Source organism: Podarcis tiliguerta (genome assembly GCF_965153285.1).
Source record: "Podarcis tiliguerta genome assembly, chromosome: 2".
Taxonomy (NCBI): domain Eukaryota; kingdom Metazoa; phylum Chordata; class Lepidosauria; order Squamata; family Lacertidae; genus Podarcis; species Podarcis tiliguerta.
Window position 1 is genome coordinate 121152231 of NC_139535.1, and position 10913 is coordinate 121163143.

Here is a 10913-nt window from a genome sequence, read left to right on the forward strand (position 1 = left end):
AAGATGGGTGACACCTGGTTTGAGAGCAGTACAGTTCTGGGCACAGTACAGTTCTGACAAACTGGAACTTGTCCAGAGGAGGGCAACCAAAATGGTCAAAGGCCTGGAAATGATGCCTTATGAGGAACGGCTAAGGGAGCTGGGCATGTTTAGCCTGGAGAAGAGGAGGTTAAGGGGTGATAGCCATGTTCAAATATATAAAAGGATGTCACATAGAGGAGGGAGAAAGGTTGTTTTCTGCTGCTCCAGAGAAGCGGACACGGAGCAATGGATCCAAACTACAAGAAAGAAGATTCCACCTAAACATTAGGAAGAACTTCCTGACAGTAAGAGCTGTTCGACAGTGGAATTTGCTGCCAAGGAGTGTGGTGGAGACTCCTTCTTTGCTGCCAAGGAGTGTGGTGGAGTCTCCTTCTTTGGAGGTCTTTAAGCAGAGGCTTGACAACCATATGTCAGGAGTGCTCTGATGGTGTTTCCTGCTTGGCAGGGGGTTGGACTCGATGGCCCTTGTGGTCTCTTCCAACTCTATGATGATTCTATGATTCTATGATTCTATGGTCCAGCTCTCACTTCCATACATCACTACTGGGAAAATCATAGCTTTTACTATACGGACCTTTGTTGGCAAGGTGATGTCTCTACTTTTAAAGATGCTGTCTAGGTTTGTCATTGCTTTTCTCCCAAGAAGCAGGTGTCCTTTAATTTCGTGGCTGCTGTCACCATCTGCAGTGATCATGCAGCAGAAGAAATCTCTCACCGCCACCATTTCTTCCCCTTCTCTTTGCCAGAAGGTGATGGGACCAGTGGCCATGATTTTCGTTTTTTTGATGTTGAGCTTCAGACCATATTTTGCGCTCTCCTCTTTCACCCTCAATAAAAGGTTCTTTAATTCCTCCTCACTTTCTGCCATCAAGGTTGTGTCATCTGCATATCTGAGGTTGTTGATATTTCTTCTGGCAATCTTAATTCCGGCTAGGAATTCATCCAACCCAGCCTTTCGCATGATGAATTCTGCATATAAGTTAAATAAGCAGGGAGACAATATACAGCCTTGTCATACTCATTTCCCAATTTTGAACCAATCAGTTGTTCCATATTCAGTTCTAACTGTAGCTTTTTGTCCCACATAGAGATTTCTCAGGAGACAGATGAGGTGATCAGGCACTCCCATTTCTTTAAGAACTTGCTGTGGTCGACACAGTCAAAGGCTTTTGCATAGTCAATGAAGCAGATGTCTTTCTGGAACTCTCTAGCTTTCTCCATAATCCAGCGCATGTTTGCAATTTGCATGTTTGCAATTTATACAAAAGTATAAAAAGAGTTTACTCACATTCTGTTCACAATTGGATGCCAGAAGGCAGACTTAGCTTAGAAAAGTAACATACACTTGGAATCTATCTCATAAGAGACAGTCCCTTTGTTCTCTCTTGGATGGAAGCAAAGAGGGCATCTTTGGCTAAGCTCTCTTCGGATAAGCAGCAGATACTACACAGGAAAAAACTTGGAAGCCGTTTAGCCAATTTACAAAAGTTTTTTCAACCCTGGGCAACTTATACTTCCGTTTACCATATCCACGCTTCCTATCAGATTTTTCTTGGGGCTCATCTAGTGGGACCAGTTTAATGATGTCTACATATTCACCATTCGATATTTTGGCCCTAGTTTTTGAGGACAGATGGTTACCCAGGATAATGTCTTTGGGCCTGTTAGTAGAGACTTTAACATCCTCTACCAGGGCCCTGTCCTTACACTCCAAGGTCCCCCCAAACCTCTTTTGATGGGAATTAGTTCTCCTATTCCAAGCCCATAAAGGGAGACCAGGGACCCCTTCCCCTTGACCCCAGTAACGATCCATTGACTCATCACTATCGAAGCCCTACTGGAAGAAGAAGTACCCGAATTTGAATCAGAGTCATCATTCCTGAACCTCTTGCTCTTCTTGATGGAATGCTTCTTGGGTACTATTGCAGCATCTGGGAATGGAAGCACACTTTCCTCTTCTGGATGCAAAATCATTCTTATTATTTATTTATTTATTTATTTAGATTAATTAGATTAAATTAAATTATTTATATTCAATTTCTTCCTTAATATAGCCTGATTTAAGAGCCCCAACCCCAGAATACCAGCAGCAGAATGAGGGAGATATGGAAGCAAGGCAGTGCAGCTAACAATGCAGAAGCACAGCGTGTGAACAACTCAAAAACAGCCTCAGTAGTAGACCATGTGGGCCAAGATGGTGGCCCCCACGTCAACTGGTCACGTGGCCGCTGCTAAGATGGCGGCCCCCACAGCCCGCCTCTAACACAATCAACCCCCGCAGCAGAATAAGGTGAGATGAACGGAAAATAAGCCAGTGGCTCAGCAGCAGCCTTAACAAGGCTACAATTCTGCAACCCCAGCAACCCGCAAGCCTTCTGCGAGCCCTCGATCCAGTGACGCTCCTCCACTCCTCAGCCGGGACTTCGATCGCCTGTAGACTGGACCGTGACACCTGGTGTTCACCTCTATGGATGTTGGTGATCTGACACTAAGTAAAAGCGAAACTAAAGAAGTGCCATGGTCAGATCACTTCCTGGTGCAACTGGACTTCTCCATGACCCTTCCCCTCTGCAGGGAGGTGGGACCGATTTGGATGGTCCACCCCCACCACTTAACAGATCCAAATGGTTTCCAGAGAGTGGTAGGGGATGCTTTATCCCATGTTGATGGCCTTTCAGCTGATTCCCTGGTGGCCCGCTGGATTGTGGAGTTAACCAGGGCTATTGTTTGGCTCCGAAGTGCCCTCTCCAATTGCATGGAGCCTGGACAGCCCGGTGGTTTTCCACAGATCTGACGGCAATGAAACAATCGTTGAGACGGCTAGAGTGCTGGTGGCGAATAACTCATTCTGAAGCTGACCGGACACGGATTAGAGCTCAATGTCGAACTTACCACGTGGTGATAGTGACGGCAAAGAAGACTTTCTTCACCACCTCTATTGCATCTACAGAAAACAGCAGCAGGAGACTCTTTCAGGTGGTTTACAATTTAGTGGAACCACCTGCTCCATCAGGGCCCAGTACGGGCCACATGATCTCCTGCAATGATTTTGCAAAGTTTTTTGCAGATAAAGTCATCCAGATTCGGGAAGAGGTAGACTCCACCGTGGGAGCAGGGCTAGGGCAGGAGAGTGCAAGAGTCAGGTCTAGTCAAGTCGTATGGGATCAATTCCAATCTGTTACCTCTGAGGATGTGGACAGGCTGCTTGGACGAGTGAAGCCAACCGCCTGTCTCCTTTTATAAGCCCAACCTGGCTTATAAAAGCTAGCCAGGAAGGCCAGGAAGGGCTTTATGGGGTGGTGAATGCTTCTCTCTGTGAGGGAGCCTTCCCAGACCTGCTGAAAGAGGCGGTCATTAAACCGCTTCTTAAAAAAACATCTTTAGACCCGGCCAATATGGCCCAGTCTCAAATTTTCCATTCTTGAGTGATTGAGTGAGTGGTTGCTGAACAACTCCAGGCACACCTGGAAGAAGCGGACCATTTGGATCCCTTCCAGTCGAGATTCAGGCCTCATTATGGGACTGAAACTGCCTTGGTCACACTGGTTGATCATCTCCGGTGGGCTAGGAACAAAGGTGAGAGCTGTTTCCTAGTTCTGCTGGATCTCTCAGTGGCTTTTGACACCATCGACCATAACATCCTTCTGGACCATCTAGAGGGGCTGGGAGCTGGGGGCACTGTTATACAGTGGTTCCGCTCCTTCCTCCTGGGCCATGTTCAGAAAGTGAGGGGGGGATGAGTGTTCAGACCCCTGGGTTCCTCAGGCACTTGTGGGGAGCCATCTACATGCAGCCGCTGGGAGAGATCATCAGGTGGTTTGGGTTGGGTGTTCATCAGTATGCAGATGAAAGAGCTCTACCTCTTTCAAATCAGAACCAGACACTCCTGTGTGAGTGTCTGGAGGCGGTTGGAGGCTGGATAGCGGCTAACAGATTGAGGTTGAATCCTGACAAGACAGAAGTACTGTTTTTGGGGGACAGGAGGCAGGCAGGTGTGGAGGACTCCCTGGTCCTGAATGGGGTAACTGTGCCCCTGAAGGACCAGTTGTGCAGCCTGGGAGTCATTTTGGACTCACAGCTGTCCATGGAGGCGCAGGTCAATTCTGTGTCCAGGGCAGCTGTTTACCAGCTCCATTTGGTACGCAGGCTGAGATCCTATCTGCCGGCAGACTGTCTCGCCAGAGTGGTGCATGCTCTAGTTATCTCTCGCTTGGATTACTGCAATGCGTAGGAAGGGGAGAAACTCTTCCTTCAAGCAACATCATTTCAATGTCAGAACAGGTCTATAAAACCTTTTAATAAATCATTTTTAAAATACCAACCAATCCAGTACCCTTCCTTGGATTTCTTCAAACTTGTTCAAATTGCAAACATTCCCAGAGAAACAAAATATATCTCTGTATCTACTCCAATTCACCTGCATGTATAATGTGTACTAGTTTCTATAAAGGTGTTTTTCTTTCAAGTAGATCTTGATATCTTGTCCACACTCCATATATACTTCTTCTTATAGGATGATTCAGATTGCCTTATTATACCACAATTAGGCATGCCATCCACACCAATTTCCATATCCTTCCAAATCTAAGAGCCTTAATTTTTTTAAGGACAGCTTTCCTCAGTAAGCTGTCGTTTAGTCTCCATCTACTGTATATGAGGTGTTTTGATCTCCTTTAATAAGATCATATTATTATTTAGCATTCCATCTCCAATAAATTCTCTAACACACTTACAGCCCACATAGCTGGCACATTTGTGGTATGATCCATTTTTTCTCAAGACTATCATTGTACAGTGGTACCTTGGGTTACAGACAATTCAGGTTTCAGATTCTCCTAACCAGGAAATAGTACCTTGGGTTAAGAACTTTGCTTCAGGATGAGAACAGAAATCGCGCAGCAGCGGCGTGGCGGCAGCAGAAGGCCAGTTTGGCTAAAGTGGTGCTTCAGGTTAAGAACAGTTTCAGGTTAAGAACGGACCTCCAGAACAAATTAAGTTCTTAATCCGAGTTACCACTGTAATAGTGACCAAGTACTGACATATTTCAACAATCACAATAGAATACATTATGATTGTAAGAGCCTCAGACATGTTTTCACTCCAGCCAATAAAGCACCCCACCATTTGTGTTTTCCTAGATCTTGGATTTTTGTTGACATTCTTTTGATTGCCTGGTTTTCACGTTGCACCTGAAATGTATCAGGGCCTTCCACTTTTAATTTCTAATTGTTTTCCATCAGGCTTATGCAGGCAGTTTAGAATACATATTTCTTCAATAGTTAACTGATTTCTGATTTTAACTTTGTATATAGAAAGGAGGAGGAGTGGCGTTATATGTCAGGGATGTGTATACCTGTGAAGAGATCCAAGATTTAGAACCTCAAAGCCAAAGTGAGAGCATCTGGGTCAAAATTAAGGGAGAGAAGAATAACAGTGACCTCATTGTGGGAGTTTACTATAGATCCCCAAGCCAAACAGAGGACATAGATGATGCCTTCATGGAACAGATAGCCAAGCATGCAAAAGGAAGGGAGATAGTAGTAATGGGGGACTTCAATTACCCAGATATTTGTTGGATGTCAAACTCAGCCAAGAGCATAAGGTCAAAGAGATTCCTCACTGGCCTTGCAGACAACTTTATTGTCCAGAAAGTGGGAGAAGCAACAAGAGGAACAGCCATTTTAGATCTGGTCCTAACCAATGTTGATGACCTGGTTAATGGGGTAGAAGTGGAAGGATCATTAGGCGCAAGTGATCATGCTCTTCTGAAGTTTACTATACAGCGGAAAGGAGCAGCCAAGCATACTAGGACTCAATTTCTTGACTTTAAGAAAGCCGACTTCATAAAACTTAGGGAAGTGCTGGGTGAGATCCCATGGACAGTAATACTAAAAGGAAAGGGAGTTCATGATGGCTGGGAGTTTGTTAAGAGGGAGATAGTAAAGGCACAACTTCAGGCAATACCAATGAGACGGAAACATGGAAGGTGCCTAAAGAAGCCAGGGTGGCTATCTAAAGAACTTTTAACTGAGTTAAGATTAAAAAAGGATGTGTACAAAAAATGGAAAAGGGGGGAAACCACCAAAGAGGAATTCAAACAAATAGCCAGCACGTGTAGACACAAAGTCAGAAAAGCTAAAGCACAGAATGAACTCAGGCTTGCTAGAGAGGTTAAAAGCAACAAAAAAGGCTTTTATGGGTATGTTCGTAGCAAAAGGAAGAACAAAGAAACAGTGGGGTCACTCAGAGGAGAAGATGGTGAAATGCAAACAGGGGACACAGAAAGGGCTGAACTCCTCAATGCCTTCTTTGCCTCAGTCTTCTCCGATAAAGAAAACAATGCCCGACCTGAAGAATTTGGAGCAAATGATTCAGCAGAGGAAACACAGCCCAGAATAACTAAGGAGATAGTACAAGAATACTTGGCTAGTTTAGATGTATTCAAGTCTCCAGGGCCAGATGAACTGCATCCAAGAGTATTAAAAGAACTGGCAGATGTGATCTCAGAACCACTGGCAATCATCTTTGAGAATTCCTGGAGAACAGGCGAAGTCCCGGCAGACTGGAGGAGGGCAAATGTTGTCCCTATTTTCAAAAAGGGGAAAAGAGAGGACCCAAATAATTACCGCCCAGTCAGTCTGACATCAATACCAGGGAAGATTCTGGAGCAGATCATTAAGCAAACAATCTGTGAGCACCTAGAAAGGAATGCTGTGATCACCAATAGTCAGCATGGATTTCTGAAAAATAAGTCATGTCAGACTAACCTGATCTCATTTTTTGACAGAATTACAAGCCTGGTAGATGAAGGGAACACAGTGGATGTAGTCTACCTTGATTTCAGCAAGGCATTTGACAAGGTGCCCCATGATATTCTTGTAAAGAAGCTGGTAAAATGCGGTCTTGACTATGCTACCACTCAGTGGATTTGTAACTGGCTGACCCAAAGGGTGCTCATCAATGGTTCCTCTTCATCCTGGAGAAGAGTGACTAGTGGGGTGCCACAGGGTTCTGTCTTGGGCCCGGTCTTATTCAACATCTTTATCAACGACTTGGATGATGGACTCAAGGGCATCCTGATCAAATTTGCAGATGACACCAAACTGGGAGGGGTGGCTAACACCCCAGAGGACAGGATCACACTTCAAAACGACCTTGACAGATTAGAGAACTGGGCCAAAGCAAACAAGATGAATTTTAACAGGGAGAAATGTAAAGTATTGCACTTGGGCAAAAAAAATGAGAGGCACAAATACAAGATGGGTGACACCTGGCTTGAGAGCAGTACATGTGAAAAGGATCTAGGAGTCTTGGTTGACCACAAACTTGACATGAGCCAACAGTGTGACGCGGCAGCTAAAAAAGCCAATGCAATTCTGGGCTGCATCAATAGGAGTATAGCGTCTAGATCAAGGGAAGTTATAGTGCCACTGTATTCTGCTCTGGTCAGACCTCACCTGGAGTACTGTGTCCAGTTCTGGGCACCACAGTTCAAGAAGGACATTGACAAACTGGAACGTGTCCAGAGGAGGGCAACCAAAATGGTCAAAGGCCTGGAAACGATGCCTTATGAGGAACGGCTAAGGGAGCTGGGCATGTTTAGCCTGGAGAAGAGGAGGTTAAGGGGTGATATGATAGCCATGTTCAAATATATAAAAGGATGTCACATAGAGGAGGGAGAAAGGTTGTTTTCTGCTGCTCCAGAGAAGCGGACACGGAGCAATGGATCCAAACTACAAGAAAGAAGATTCCACCTAAACATTAGGAAGAACTTCCTGACAGTAAGAGCTGTTCGACAGTGGAATTTGCTGCCAAGGAGTGTGGTGGAGTCTCCTTCTTTGGAGGTCTTTAAGCAGAGGCTTGACAACCATATGTCAGGAGTGCTCTGATGGTGTTTCCTGCTTGGCAGGGGGTTGGACTCGATGACCCTTGTGGTCTCTTCCAACTCTATGATTCTATGATTCTATGATTCTATTCTATGATTCTATGATTTTTACTGTATGGTTATATGTACAATAGTAAACTGCTCCGATATTTTTATGGATAGCATTTTATGAATAAATGATTGTATACATATAATAATGCATATAAATATGCCAGAAATGTTTGTATTTTTAGCAGAATGTTGGGGGGGACCTTTCTTCTTCTCAAGATTAATGAGGAAGCTGGAAATCAGAAAAAAAATCATACAGATTTTCAGAAAATTCCATCCCTAAATACCGTGCAACAAATTTGTGGTGGTTGGATACTCCTAATAGCTAGACAATGTAGCCAGTTAATCTTGCACCATTAGGGAAATATATTCTTGTTAAATATTTTTATTCTTCTGACAAGAAGGCTCTGGCATTTTTTCAGAGCAGAGACTTCCTTTTTTGAGGGTGAGGGGAATTGTTAACAGGTGGAATTTAGTGGCAACTCTAACTTGAAGCCCTCCGTTTATGCATATTGTGCTGAGCTGCTGGTGCACTTTTTGCAAAAGTAATCCTGACTGATGCACAAAATAATACACATTGTAAGCAAAAATACATTTATTATTCATATAGTAAACCTGGAGTGTATGTGGCCATAAAATGGGCATAATATTATACATATAACAATGTGTATAACACATATAATGAAACATAAAATATGTCAGAACTGTTTGTAGTCTAAGGAGAAGTGGGGCATCTCGATTAGGATATAAACTGCCTTAAAAAGGGTGAGGTATAAATAAATATATAATAATAAAATAATTGTAATAAACTGAGCAATTCAAGACACTAACCACAAGCACATGGGAACTAAAAGTGGAGCCTTCTTTTGCACTGAAGGCCTGCTTAATATTGATCTTTCCAATAACCAGATTAACACAACCAGCTGATTTCCTACCATTAGAGAACGACAGAGAAGTTGAAAAGGACAGATTTTCTCACAATATGACTAATTTCATTTTGGCAGTTTCTTCTTGATCACTCTGCACACAGCTCTCTTTACTTCCTTGTTTCTCAAACTGTAGATCATGGGATTGAGCATAGGAGTCACCACCCCATAGATCAGAGGAGGATCTGCCATGTGGCTGAAGATACGTAGACATGGCTGTGCCATAGAATAAACTGACCACAGTCAGGTGGGAGCCACAGGTGGAGAACGCTTTGCTTCGACCTTCTGCCGAGCTGATCCTTAGCACTGCCAGGCCAATGCGAATGTAAGTCACCATGATGAAGAGAAAAGGAACAACAAGAACTGGAATAGCCCGAGCAATTGAGAAGATCTCATTGATGCGGGCATTGGAACAGCCCAATTTAAGGACTGCCTGGGCTTCACAAGAAAAATGATTGATGATATTAGGGCCACAAAAGCTTACTGGTATGAAAAATACAGGGACCACAGCCAGCAGAAAAGCAATAATCCAGGATGACGCTACTAAACTGATACAGAGCCTACTGTTCATGATTAAGGTGTAATGAAGGGGATGACACACAGCAGCAAAATGGTCATATGCCATGACAGCCAGAAGAAAGCATTCTGTCATGGCAAGGAAAAGTCCACAGTACATTTGGGTCAAACAATTTGTAACAGGAATGGTAGCTCTAGCAATGAAACAGTTGGCTAGGGTTGGTGGTATGCTGTTTGTGGTGAAGAAGATGTCTATCAAAGAGAGATTGCTGAGGAAGAGGTACATAGGGTTGTGGAGGTGTGAGTCAGCAATAATTACCAGAACCATAAGGCCATTGCCAAAGAGAGTAATACAATAGGCTATCAGAAGCAGCCAGAAGAGGACTATCTGAGCTCTCGGGTGATTCGAAAGTCCCACCAAAACAAACTCTGTAACCATTGTATTGTTTTCACCTGTCATAACCTTCTTCAACTAGTCTGTGAGGAACAAAGGTGAGAGATGTTGAAGCTAAAATAGAGTGGAGTAAACCAGATTTTGAATCAATGAATGAACATTTATCTAGGTAATAAAGTCATGTGCACTGATTTTTAATTGGCGGTGTCATTGCTAAGACAACAGGACTGTCTCTGTTGGAGTCTTGCAGATCCTGTTGCCCTACAACTTACACCATCAGTGACCTTTGGCCATACTGATTTCTAGTCCAAAATATCTAGAAAGCAGTGGGCTAACTCTGTAAGTTTAACAACTGGCTAGGATTTCTGGTAGGCTGTTAGTGGTGTAGTGTGTGTTAAGGAAAGATTGCTGAGGAAGAATTACATAGGGGTGGGGAGGTGGAAATTAGAAATAATTACCACAGCCATAAGACCATTGTGGAAGAGAGTGGCATTGTGAACTAGCCAGAATGGCATTGTGTGACACCAGTTCTCAAAAATGAATTTGTTTTCAAAAATTATTTGCATGAGATAGACTTTCCACTTCCATGTGACACCTCTTTTTAGCTACTGTATATAGCACTCAGCCATGGTCCAAAGGTTATCATTGGTAATAGTAGTGAGAATGCCATAAGTAATTAAATTATTGTGTTCTCAGTACTATGTCATGTTTACTTTAATAGAGACACTGGCACACTTTGCAAGGGTTGTCTTGTGCAGCAAAATATACTTCTGGCCCCCCGACTACCGTATGGAAAATATAGGACTTGCAGAAGTCAACAATCTGCAGTTTAGTCTGTAGCACAAAGGGGTTAATCAGGGCTCATAATTCCAAAGCTATATTCTTAGTTGGAAACTTAGGTATTCCTTCAAAGCAGATATTAAAGGTTCCCCCACCCTATTTCCTCACACATTACTGTACAACATGTGGTGGCAAATCAAGTATCTGAATGTGAACATTTAGCCCATTCATATTTGTCAGGGGTTCAGGAGCAGAGGCACAGGAGAGGGAGGAAATGGAGAGCGAAGGGGAGGAGTCCGAAGAAAATGTCAGCGATGACAGC

General features: G+C 43.6%; 1 pseudogene across 1 annotated transcript; it reads right to left on the bottom strand.

The window, feature by feature from the left end:
- Positions 1 to 8860: 8860 nt before the first annotated feature.
- Positions 8861 to 10236, bottom strand: LOC310668827 (olfactory receptor 13H1-like; annotated as a pseudogene). Its single transcript has one exon. The product of its transcript is annotated as an olfactory receptor 13H1-like (transcript).
- Between the last annotated feature and the right edge of the window lie 677 nt (positions 10237 to 10913).